Here is a 12,335-nt window from a genome sequence, read left to right on the forward strand (position 1 = left end):
GTTAAATGTCCTCAAACTCTCACAAGATCAGCAAGTACCTCCTTCATATCCTTCCAAAGTCCCCAGTCTCTAGACAAATGATGAGTACCCAACATTTCCTATTGGAAGAGAGAATTATAATGATAACAAAAGATGATGCTGGGGTCTTCACCTCTTTGTGCCTTTTACTCCCAGTGCCTACAGCTCCTGTGCAGCACCTGAGCACTGAAGATGCATAAATATCTTCACTTACCTAGAACAACTTGTGACTCACAACTGAATTTCCCAGGGTAAAACCTACACTGTTACCTAAACCCCAGCCCCAAAGAAATAGCCTATGCCACATGAAAGGTAGAGAAGCAATATATGTAAAACACTATCTCTCAGAAGAGCCATGCAAAGTGCTTGGGATCCCCTTGACTCCATGCTTACTCCAGATTATGCTGTCTTTCAGTTTACTCATTTCAGAAGCACTGGAGTGAGTTTTAGTACCCTCAAACTGATTTACAATATTTTTGTACCCAGCAGATTGCAAAGGTTCTTGATTTTTAACAAATTTGTAACTACTTAAAGTTTAGAAATTACTGCAAGTTTATTTAACAAACTTTTTACCAGAGCCCAATTTAACTGGGTTCCCACTCTTGGACAATAAGGGAAGAGCATTATAATGAATGGTGCATGCAGAAGGCAAATGCTCACCACAATCTTCTACACAAAGCATCAGGCAAAGAATCCTGTAAGACCCTTCTGATTAGCAGTTGTGGGGAACCTGCAGCACCACTGTTGCTTCACTCTTTTGGTAGTACACGAAGTGAGATTAGTCATGCTGCATACATCAGATATCCAAATTGCTCTGCAAGACTGATTTACTGTTTCCTTCTCTGAAGTGTATTTATTTACACAGGCAGAAAGGTATTTTTCCTCCCAGCCTCCAGTGCACTGATTTCTTGCCCTGCCACCCCCTACGAACAAGATAAATTTCAGCTCTTCTCAAAATAATCTTTTGGTAGACAAACTGAGGTAGCACAAACTTAGAAAGGAAGGAAGGAAGGATTAGTTGCAGAAAAAGCAAGACAAAAAGTTAATTGCCCTTTCATGTCAATACCCATATTGGCAAAACAAAGTCTCATTTTATATTTGAACACCACGTGCAAGCAAGTCTTCAGACACATACAGCAGTAAGCTCCCTAAAGCAAAGGATAAAGATAAGGCTTATGCAGACAAGTTTACCAGCTCTGGGGGAAAGGAACTAAAACTTTCAGTGTATGGTCATTAAAATTTTTGAAATCTAGGTCCATATTTTCAGCTGCAGCCTGTGGTTGTATGCTGACAGAGGGAAAAAACAACACATTCATATGCACGAATGCAAATTCGGCACGAACACAGCTGGGCCCATGAATAAAATTTACATGCACAAATTTAGAAGCGAGTTTGAGTCCAGATGAATGATTTGATCGTAAGAGCTTTAAATACGCGTTTATGTAAGCAAAGATTGGAGCCGGCAGCTATTAGAGAAGTGTATTAACTGAAATAAATTACCAGAGAAAACAGAGCTCTCTTGGATAGCACCAGCAGCTCTTCTTCCCTTCTCCTTTCCCTGCCAGTTTTTGCAAACACATTTGAAGGGTTGGTAGGGGGTTTGCAAGGATGTCTTGCACAAAGCCAGAGCCTGAGTGCTGCGGTGGTCCCAGGGAAGAGGCAGCAGGGTACTCAGAGCACCAGTGTTGCTCGGGGTTCGTAAACTTTCCAACATCTCAGCCCGGACAGAGGGATGGGTGCTCGCTCCTGCTCTACACTTTGCCAAAGCAAACAGCTCAACTCTCTGCGCTGACATTTTTTCACAAGAACAAATTTGCATCCCAGCAGTGTGTGGCGGGGTGAGAAGCGGGCTTGCTCCGCACCCATAGGTACGCGCCTCTCAACGCGAAGCTGCAGCAAAGCGCCTCACTGGCATCACACAGGCACCATAATGGAACGCAGCATTTGCATTCAAGCATATTTCAGCCATCAACCTGGAACTCTGGGGGTATCTGAAACCTGTAGAAACAACAAATACAAGGCTGGCCCCCTTGCCTGTTCCTTAGATGGCATATTAGGGATTCCTAGGGTTAGGTTAAAAACACAGTTTCTTTAAAAACATGTCTCAAGGAAAGCATGGAGTTTGAGAGGCTGTGGAGGGACACTGACTTTGTTCTGCAGTATCCAAAGTGGCAGGATAAAACACAATTTTCTGGAATTGTTTTCTTTTTCCTTTTCACTAACAAAGAGATGCTATCATTAAATTCCCCTACACACACCAAAGTTAATGAAAAAAATACTTGGCTACAATATCAGTGTCAAGCTGGGTCACTGTCATTGACCAGGGAGGATGCCAAATCCCTGGAAACCCTGGGGACAGATCCCAGTAAAAGGAGCAACCTAGAATATCCTACATAAGAGAGGCTCCCCTGCATGAAACCCACTCAGCCCCACAGTATTGGGCAAGTCATACCTATCACTTGCTGCAGGCCGAAGTGCTTTAAGACAGCTTATTACAGTGCCTTTTCCACATGTACAGCCCGGCCAGGGCAAGAACACTGGGAATCCCAGCAGACAGGCTCTGCTCAGGTGGTAATAGTGGTGGCTGTGGCCACTGTGACTGCAAAGGTTGACCGCAACATCTCTGCCAGAGCTGTGCATCAGCTGTAAAAGCACCAATAGCCCTGAGAGGGAACACATCCTACCACCTGGTAGCCACATCGAGACTGCGCATCCCACTTGGCGGGTCGGATGCGTTCCTCGCCAGCCGTCGCCTCTCCTCCCAGCACCTCCACTCGGAGTTACACCCAGACACTTGTCCTGCTCCAGCGTGAATATTTCTCTTCTCCCCTAGGAGCAAAGCTCCTTCAACATGTGCCGTCTGCTGTGCCAGCAAGACCTGGCATAGCAGCAGGGTACAAAAGAACATCCCTGACACTCTATGAATATTCATGATTTATGAATATTCATTAAATTAGCATCTTTATGACTGGGCCACCAGATTCACAACTGGCGTCTCTGGAAAGGGGTTATTGTATTTTAATTAAATACCAGACAATTACTAAACAGTTATATTCACTGGGATTTAACTGATATGAAAGGGATAGGTACCGAGCTACAAATGTTAAGAGCAACTCTTCCTCCACACACATTTAATGCTAATGAAAGTCATGTGTAAGCATTGAAAAGGGGAAAAAAAAATCCTCTATATGAGAAACCAAAATAGCTTCAGATTATCTTTTTAATAGATTCATACTGTGTGGGAACCTTCAGCATTTCCCTGGTGCCTAAGCAGACCAGAATAGCAAAGTAGTTATTATATCTGTCTTCAGTGAAGAGACCACATGTTCACAGATATTTGTACAGCACCTAGCGCAACAGGGCTCTGATCCCTGCATCTGGCATTGCTGTAGTATTTAAATAGCAATAATAACGATATAAAGCAATCTTTGTCGATATCATGAGAGAACAATCTAATCTAGTTATCAGATTATAGCTCATTAAATGCCACGCAGAAAAGGCTATCAACACTTCTACACATTTACTGGCCTAAAAAGAATTTTAAGCCATTAATTGCTTCCATAACGTGGGGTGAATTTTCAGCATGGTGCCTGGAAAATTAGGCACGCAGGCTGTGTAATTGTTAATGGGAATTGTGACCCAATTTTCACGCCTGGCACTGAAAGTTTGCCCCTTGCAAAATATTTACATAATTTGCTAGTAGATTTGCCATATCTTTTGCATGTTAATTTTACTTCAGTGACAATTCCTTGAAAAAGTACCACCACCAGTGTATAGTACCACCACCAGTATATTAAGAGTAGCTTGACATTTATATAGTACTTCCTCTGAGTTATCTCAGGCTACAACTTGCAAATCATTACATGCTGAATCTTCAAGGATATGTCTTTAACCAGAATATTCATTGCAGGGCACAGCCCTTGCCTGTCGGGGAAGGGAATTGATGACCACTTGATCAGGCTCTCTTCCATTTGAGCTCTCCTTCTGCAGCACAGTGGATGCTTTGTAGCCCTCACACCTGATCCCAGAGCTTTTAACATTACCAGATTCACTCACAATTACCACGTTTGATGTTTCAGTGCAAAATCTACCATATTTTCTTCCCTATAACAGACACAAAAGTCAGGATTTTACATCTCTAGACCCTCAGCACTTCTCCAAGCTGCCACGAACTGTCTGTGTCAGGGAGGTGGGATCACGTTAAAGGTTCACAATTTCACACAGCTGCGTCTCTGCCTGGGAGCGCGATGATATTTTGCAGGCAGCTTAAGATTTTGAGTACCAGCATCTGTCCTCTTAGCAGCACTTGCTGGTTGTTTGGGTGGCCAGGAGGGTACCCATGCTGTGGGGAAGATAGGGACATTTTGTTTCCTCCTCCCTTTCCAGACAGACATCCTTTCTTTTGCTCCAGAGGGAAAGTAGCAGCATGCAGAAGCACATCAAGCCATTCTCAGCTGCTCTGTAGCACTGACACCAGAGCGACTATGAAACAGCAATGAGCTGGAAAAGCATTCTGGGTATAGAGATGCAAATGAGCACACTAAGCCCTTTCCCAAAGGACACTACACAAGGACCTTTCATAACATAAGGTTTCACTCAAACACTTAGGGCCTGGTTTCAAAGGGCTCACTCAGGTAGAGATCCCATATGTCCAAATGCAAGAGATGCACAGGTGTCCCAAGTCTCACCTGCAGATCACGTGGCCCCTTTTCTGGCCACAGGCAGCAGGGCATGCTATGTCTTTTCCTAATTGAATGTACCTGATTCCCACTTCAAAACCACACATTTATAAGTGAAGTTGCAACCAAATGACATTTCTGATTCAGCAAAGTAAAGGCAGGAATGAATGCAGGGCTGCAAAGAAGACTTTCCCTGGCCTTTAGCTAAAACCAGCAGTGGTGCTCATGGAAACACAGGCCAGAGGCCTGTGCTAAACCCCTTCTACTGCAGCTTCTTCTCCTCCTGTATCACTGCACTTTGTCCCAGGAAAAAGTAAACCCTGCAGTAACTTGGGGCAGGGCATGGTCACCTGAGAGTGAATCATTAAGGCAATCTTTCTGCTCAAACAGGTAGAAGCTTTCTCCAAACAACTTATCCTGCATACTGCTTGCAGCTCCCCTGAGTTTCAGCTTATCCACACAGTGGTTTTAAGTGGATTCATTTACATATTGGATGTATTGCCAAACAGCAGGTGATTCAGAGCATATTCTTCAAAATAGCTAGAAGCAGATATTTATTAGATATTACCAGGACTCCACCTGAATGAAATGGGAGTGTGCATCATGCAACAGAAATGCAGTTCATGCACAGGCTTGGGTGTGCACATGACTAAGTTGGAAAGTGATATATATCCTTGGGAAAAGATTCTGTTTCCCTAAACAGAGTATCTACAGTTAACAATCATTTTTTCCTAGTGATACCCACACAAGAGGAAGATAGTGCCAACTAGAACCTGATTTCCAAAGTGATGGGTAGAGGAGGAAAAAAAAAAAAGGAAGTGCTACTATATACTAAGACAAGCCTGGGTATCGTGGCTCCTAAGAGAAAGTAGTAAAGCAGGACACTTGATAGAGCTGATTGCCAAGCTGGGAATTAATTGGGATTTTTTTTCAGCAAGTTGTTGCAGATCAGATCTGCTTGACTTCAGCAGAGTACAATCCAGCTCAGCTATATCTATGGTGTAAAGTGTCTATAATTTCATATCAAATACTCTTTTCAGAGATCAGATCATCTCTTCCAGTATCTTCAGGAGTCTAAAGTTCCTTCTTAAACCTGATCTAGCCTTTCAGGAATAGCATTGCCTTCCAATGACACAAACTCCTAGGTGTGCCTAGATCACTTAAAAATGAGAGTACAGCACCTCTGTAAATACTGCCCTCTGTTCACAGATAAATTAGTGGTTCAGCCCAGGCCTGGGAAAGAGAATTATTTTTTTTTTTTAATTATGATGTTCCTTCTGTGGCCTTGGGAAAATCATTAGTCTCCCTGCCTTGGTTTCTTCATCAGTGAAACAATTATGTATGAATTCCACAAGCTGTTCTCAGGATTTGACAGTATTCATTAGACTGAATAAAAATGAATGCCCTGAAGTGTCAACCAGTTTTATTTAGTCAACAGATAAAACCAAGAGACCGCACTAGGTCCGCTACTCTGCTGCATCCCACCTCCTCAGAGAGCCTCCACTCCTCCAGCCGTTGCCTAGTCCTCCCACAAGGTCTCCCTGCCACCCTTGAGCTCTCCCTCTTGCTGTCCTTGACCCACAACACAAAAAATCCATCTTTTTCTCCTCCCTCTTTAAAAACCCCTCCAAGCAGGGTTTTTCCCCCTGGATCCTTTCCCTGTTCAAGACTCCTAGTTGCACACAGTTGTTCTGGGTCTTGTCTTACTTCACTTGCAAGCTGCTCAGGGCAGGAAATGGGCCTTACCTACAGTCCGTATCACACATGATATTCCCTTTGGAGTCAGCATAAAGCTAAACATACGCCATATAAGCCTTTGTTGGACCAGGGCCTACGCTTATAAACTGCTGCGTAAGCCTGTGTTGCCACAACGTAGAACTGTTGAGCAAATAAAATATTATAAAATATTTTTTGTTTTAAAAATGGACCTGCCGCTCCATTCACACTGCTCCTCCGAGTTTCAGGCAAGAGCAATATTAGATACAAAGCTTCCAGATAGAAGGACTGCAATGGGAAAAACGCTAGCAATTATTCAAAGCAAATGTAATTTTCACACTGCCGCTATTTAAAACACTTAGAGGAGAAAACAGTTCATCACACTTGGAAAAAAAAAGAAAAAAAGCGCAATATCTTTTTTCCGCCTCCTCCCCCGCACCTCACACCCCCCCTTTTAATTTTTACTTGAAGTGTTTGAGGATCAAGAGATCTTCCCTGTTCATCGTGAAATAAATCTGACATCACACTCAGAGCTTTTCAGCACTTATCCTGATTAGCCAGATAGTAAGATGTTCTGCAATGGGATCTGGCTGGGATTAGCTGCTTTCCTGTTCTGCCTGTGTGCTACATGCTGCCCTGTGGTGCCTTGTGTTGGTCAGGGACACCAAGAGTCCTGTTCCTCCATCCCCAAAGGGAAGCTTTACCACGTGAAGTTATCATGGTTGCTTTCCATAACAGAGAATGGAGGGACCCATTCATTAGCTATTAAAATTTTAATTTCCGTAACAAAACTGAACACCCAACCGGCTAAGATTAAATACAAAACATGTTTCAGTAGTAGCAAGTGGTTTCCTGGGGACATTAGTGAACTGCTATACGATAAACCTGTCTAGCTGGTGGGGACATATAAGGTGTGAAAAATATCTGGATTGTTTAATCAGATTCAGCCAGATTGCTTGGTGGGAGCCAGCTCTGCCATGTGGCACTGACTCTAAATGTAGATATGGCCCACAGACCTACAATGCATGCTGACTTTAAACAGCCCTGTAGTCCAATGACATACACCCACACATGGCCACAACTCAAAGCATTCCAAAACAAAAACTAAGGAAAAAAAAGAAAAAAAAAAAAGAACCCCCCCCCGGCCTCCCCACACACACACTTGCACAGCTAATTCCACTCATCCCTGGAGCATAAGATCACATGCATTTAACCTTATTTGAAAGTTTTCAGGGTCTTATGTATTTGTTCAAGCCAGGTCCCAAAGGAAGTGCAAACAGAAGAAAAGCACCATGCCAAGGCTCTGTCTGTACATAATGCTCCTTTCAAATCTACCCCAGAACCTGGGATTTACCTTCCCTGTCACACACACCTGCACCTGGCACATCCGAAACTCAGGAAAACTGTTTTAAATCACACCCCTTTTTACGTCAAGCACAATTACTCTTATTTCATCTTCCCTTAAATAACAAATAAAGCACAGTACCCACAAACAGATTAAATGTATGCTTTAGAAAGTTGCATTGTCTTCCTGCTAGAAAACAAACAATTGCAGAAACTAACAGTTGCACTTCCCAGTGAGTGTCTGCAAGTGTTCTGGATGCTGCACTGACAAGGGGAAATGAGGATTGAACCTATAGACAAAGAGGAGAAAGAGGACTGAAACATCTGAAACAGCTTTCAGATACACATTTATAACAAATGCCAAGTGGCTGGGAAGACTTTGTGCATACAGAAGCACTCACATTCCCTTGCCAGTGCATTGTCTCCCCACAGCAGCTCTGCCAGGGGCAGAAGACCTTCCCCTGGCTCAGTCTGCAGCATTGCCAAACTTTCTCCTTCCTCATGCAAGATTTCAAACAACAGATATTATCCCAAAATGTCAGAGAACACATCTCCTTGCTTTCAATAACAAGATCAGGTTTAAGCATTTTTCCCAAACTGATGTTTGAATTAATCTAGTTATTGAACTAGATGCCATCCCACAGACTTGGCATACAAAGAATCAGATCACACTGCAACAGTGACCTTTTGCAGTCTTAAAAATCTCTGAACATTAAACCTTAGGCTGTCACCTGCTACACATTCATGGCAACCTTTGAGCCACAGACAGCAGGAAAAGAATTTTAAGATTGTAGTAAGATACCTCAGCTAAGACATTTACTTAAAGGAGGAGTAACCACCTCCCTTTGAAGCATCCTAGAAATCTGACATTTCTAATTCAGCAACTTCTAGATTAAGTAGAAGTAGCTGCAGCTATTCTGCTCACAGACTTTAAGGTTCTCTACATACATGTAAAAATAGGCACCTAGCATCATAGCCACATGTGTGGTCAAACTATCAAATTAGTTTCTTGACTTATTCATGTTCAGTTGCTATTCTTCAGAAATGGGTCCAAATGCATTTTTTTTTTCTTGCTGAAAGGTGTGCAGGGGATTCTGGGATGTAGTAGAAAAGACAATGGAATATAAAGTCAAGGGATGAAAGATCCAGCTTTTTGGAAGGCTTGGAAACACTAAAAAGTAGAGGACTGCATATAATTCTTCATGAAGCACAAAATTACTAAAATAAGATGCATAAATTGCTAAAAAAAGAACATTCAAAGGTAAAATAGATCAGAAATCAAAGAAAACCTGAGGAGCCACAAAATTGTGCTACTGTTACCACTGTTTAGAGACAGCATTTCTAAAAGAAGTTTATTCAATCTCTCCACTGACTTGTCTCCAGGGTTTAAGAGTTTGCTTAGTGCTAGGTCGATGCTTGGTCAGGCTATAACGCTTCATGGTTCTTGACACAGCTCTGAAATAGAAGCTTTTACTCTGGAGACAGCAAACAGCATAGAAGAGAAGTGGCAGGAATTCGTATTTCTGTACCATAGGCGTTCATTTCTCTATAGTGCTCTGTTTTGCAAATAGTTCAAGATTTTGAAGCTTCAATAAGCTTCAATAAGCAAGTGCCTGGGGGGAGGAAAGAGATGCACATAGGTAGATTCTAATTCTGAGGCTAATTGGATCTCTAATATTTTAATCTCCTCATATTTGCACCAACCTGAAGTTCTGTTTCCAGAATGTGTATTAAAATACAAGTTTAACCTGAAACCAAAATGCATTACTTCCCCAAAACCTTCCTCTGCTTGCATACACCCTACGGCTGAATATTCCAGGAAAGATTCAGAAAAATACTGTTGGGCCTTTTTGAGTCATACAAGATGACAAGCACTCTTTTTGGTGCATTTACTCTTTTGGGTATTTTTGTGTTTCTATTTTATTTGTAAAATTGTGTGGTGCAACCACAACAGGCAGCATTGCAGGAAGAAGGGACTGAGCCTCACATGCCTTGTGTGGGCATCATTGCAAGCAGGGAAAGGGGGAGAGAGACTGCTGATGTCCATGATAGCATCAGAAAAGGAAGGGAAGATAGGATGGAAATGTAGGTTTTGGAAATTCTTCCAATTCTTTGAGCAAGAGACATCAAAAAATAACCCTGAACCCTTACCCGTGCCAGGAGATCATGGAAAGATTTGGGAAATGCATGAGAGAGATGGACCTGACTGCCAAATGCTACAGAAGGTTCCTGCAGCCTCCATCTCCATCACCTGAGCGACAGACTAGCAGGGATAGCCAGGACTATTTTTAGCTAACAAGAAACGGGAAGCTGATAATGTGTTAATCACAGCACAAATCACGGATGCATGCACCAGTTCCAAGGTGTCATGCATATGACGAATGCAAGCACAGGGGGAAGTGGAAGGAATCCGTACACTGCTGTGAGGAGCCTCAATAATAAATGAGAGGAATTGGAAGTGCCTGTGGATGCCAGTTTGGAAATATCAGTGTATAAGTGCTATGTAAGTACCCTGCTTAATTACAGTAGTACTTGTCCCTTGTACTTCTGGGGTGCAAACTGAGGCCCTTCTCTTCCACTGGTGCGGCTGCTCATCGCACACCAGCCAAGAGCTCTCTCGTAGGGCAACCAGAAATATTGCACACACGCCTGCTTTGCTGTGCAAATATTTGGGTATTCTCCGGCTACCATCAGACTGTGAATGGCAAGAGAGACACTAATTTAATTGAGATCAGGTGTATACATCACAGACTAAAGAAAGGATATCTTCCATTGCAACATACTTTTAACAGTCTTATCCAGAGATGGGGGTGGGGGGAAGTGCCAGATGCATTGTTCTGTACAACAGACAAAAGACTGAGCCTGAAGAGATGGACTTATTAAAAACTGCACCCTTCACCTAGGAATCCAATAGGATTGATTGTACAATCACAATGACTGTCCGGTTACAGTGGAATTATCCATACATAATACCTGAGGGAAAAACATATCTTTCACACTTCCTGTCTCCAGTGTCCCAGCTTTAATATACCACTGAAATTTGTCAAGATTCTCCTTCAGCATACTGCATCCCCTGTGACAGAGTGTTTGCTTTGGATTTTCTTAAGGTCTTTGTTCTCCAGAAGGCAAGATATATTTGAGATGAGCATCACTTTATTTAATAAGTATTAAATAGCTATTTCTTTCTCTTTTTTAATTTTATGGTCATCATTTTGGAAAGATGCCTCCATGCGAAAATGAACTTTTTCCTAACTTGTAGAACACTCACCTTTATCCACTCTGGGATGGAGTAGCTGAAAGAGAATTTCCTCTCTGGACACAGAAATGTTGCCTCTTTCCAAGTTCCATTTTCTCAGTTGTTGAGTGATTATCAATTATGTAACAGTGACATTTTGTAAAGTGTCATCTGTGGGTGGTAGTGAATTGGAAGTAAGAGAATGTCTTCCACAGAAATGAACTTGTCAAGACTGGTCATTAGTTGGGTTTTGGGGCCATGGGAAATGCAGAAGCAGTGATAACAATACTTCCTTTTTTTGCCCACCTCTAGAAAATAAAACAATGATGATTATATAAAAGCCTCTGAACCTATTAGCAAAACATTCTAGAGCACTGTATAAAAACATTTTTGTTGCTAATATATCATCAAGTTACTCAGCAATTAATTTTATTGTTTTTCTCAAATAAACAGTGAATAGTTCAATTCTGTACTGGAGTGCCCCAAGTAGCTAGAAAGTTTCAAATTCCTATTCAAACTCTTACCCAGCAAAGAACTGCACCACAGTATCTTAAGCCCTGGGTTTATGCCTTAGTCACTGGGATGTCCATTCTTCACAGAGATGGGGGACAACAAATAAAGATGCGATCTGTGTCCTTGTTTAATTCCTTCCACAACTCCTTCTTCCAAAAATTCCTGAAAATTAGTATTTTCAGTTTTTCATTGGCATAAAAAGCTATTTCAAAAAGCTCCACATCTCACAAATGTTTGACACTCAGCCCTGTAAGTGTCAGACAACTTCAGTCTAGAAAAGCAGTGCCACTTTTAAACCATTGGAACAACTTACACCTGCAACAGTTGCTATTTCTCTGAAAGATGTGCTCCAACGTCACCACGACTCCTCAACTGGTACCAGTAGCATACTAGACTAATGCAGAATATATTTATTACAGTGACACCTGACAGCTTGTGCTGTGCAGAAATTCAGACTAGCTGATCACCCTTTCCCAAGAAAGACTTTGCATATGTGCTGTTCATGACTGAATGAGCAGAATATTTTCCTGTTGTATGAAGCAATTACATAGATTTAGCTGAATGCTCAACCATATGATGGTGGCATATGCAAAACATCTACTGCATGAACCTGTTGCTGGAATGAATCAGGCCTTCAGGAGGTAAAGCACCTTTGGATAATACTCTCATAGGACAGCACACAAAGTATGTCTAACACTAAGCTGTTATGTTTCAGTTCTGCATCTATTCAAATTACTTGACCATAAGCTCTAAGCGAGGCCAAAATTTATTTCTTCAGTTAAAACTTCCTTTATCTTTGCAAGACTTGGCACATTCAAAAAGTTGGGGGA

Source organism: Fringilla coelebs (assembly GCF_963513975.1).
Source record: "Fringilla coelebs genome assembly, chromosome: 7".
Lineage (NCBI taxonomy): Eukaryota > Metazoa > Chordata > Aves > Passeriformes > Fringillidae > Fringilla > Fringilla coelebs.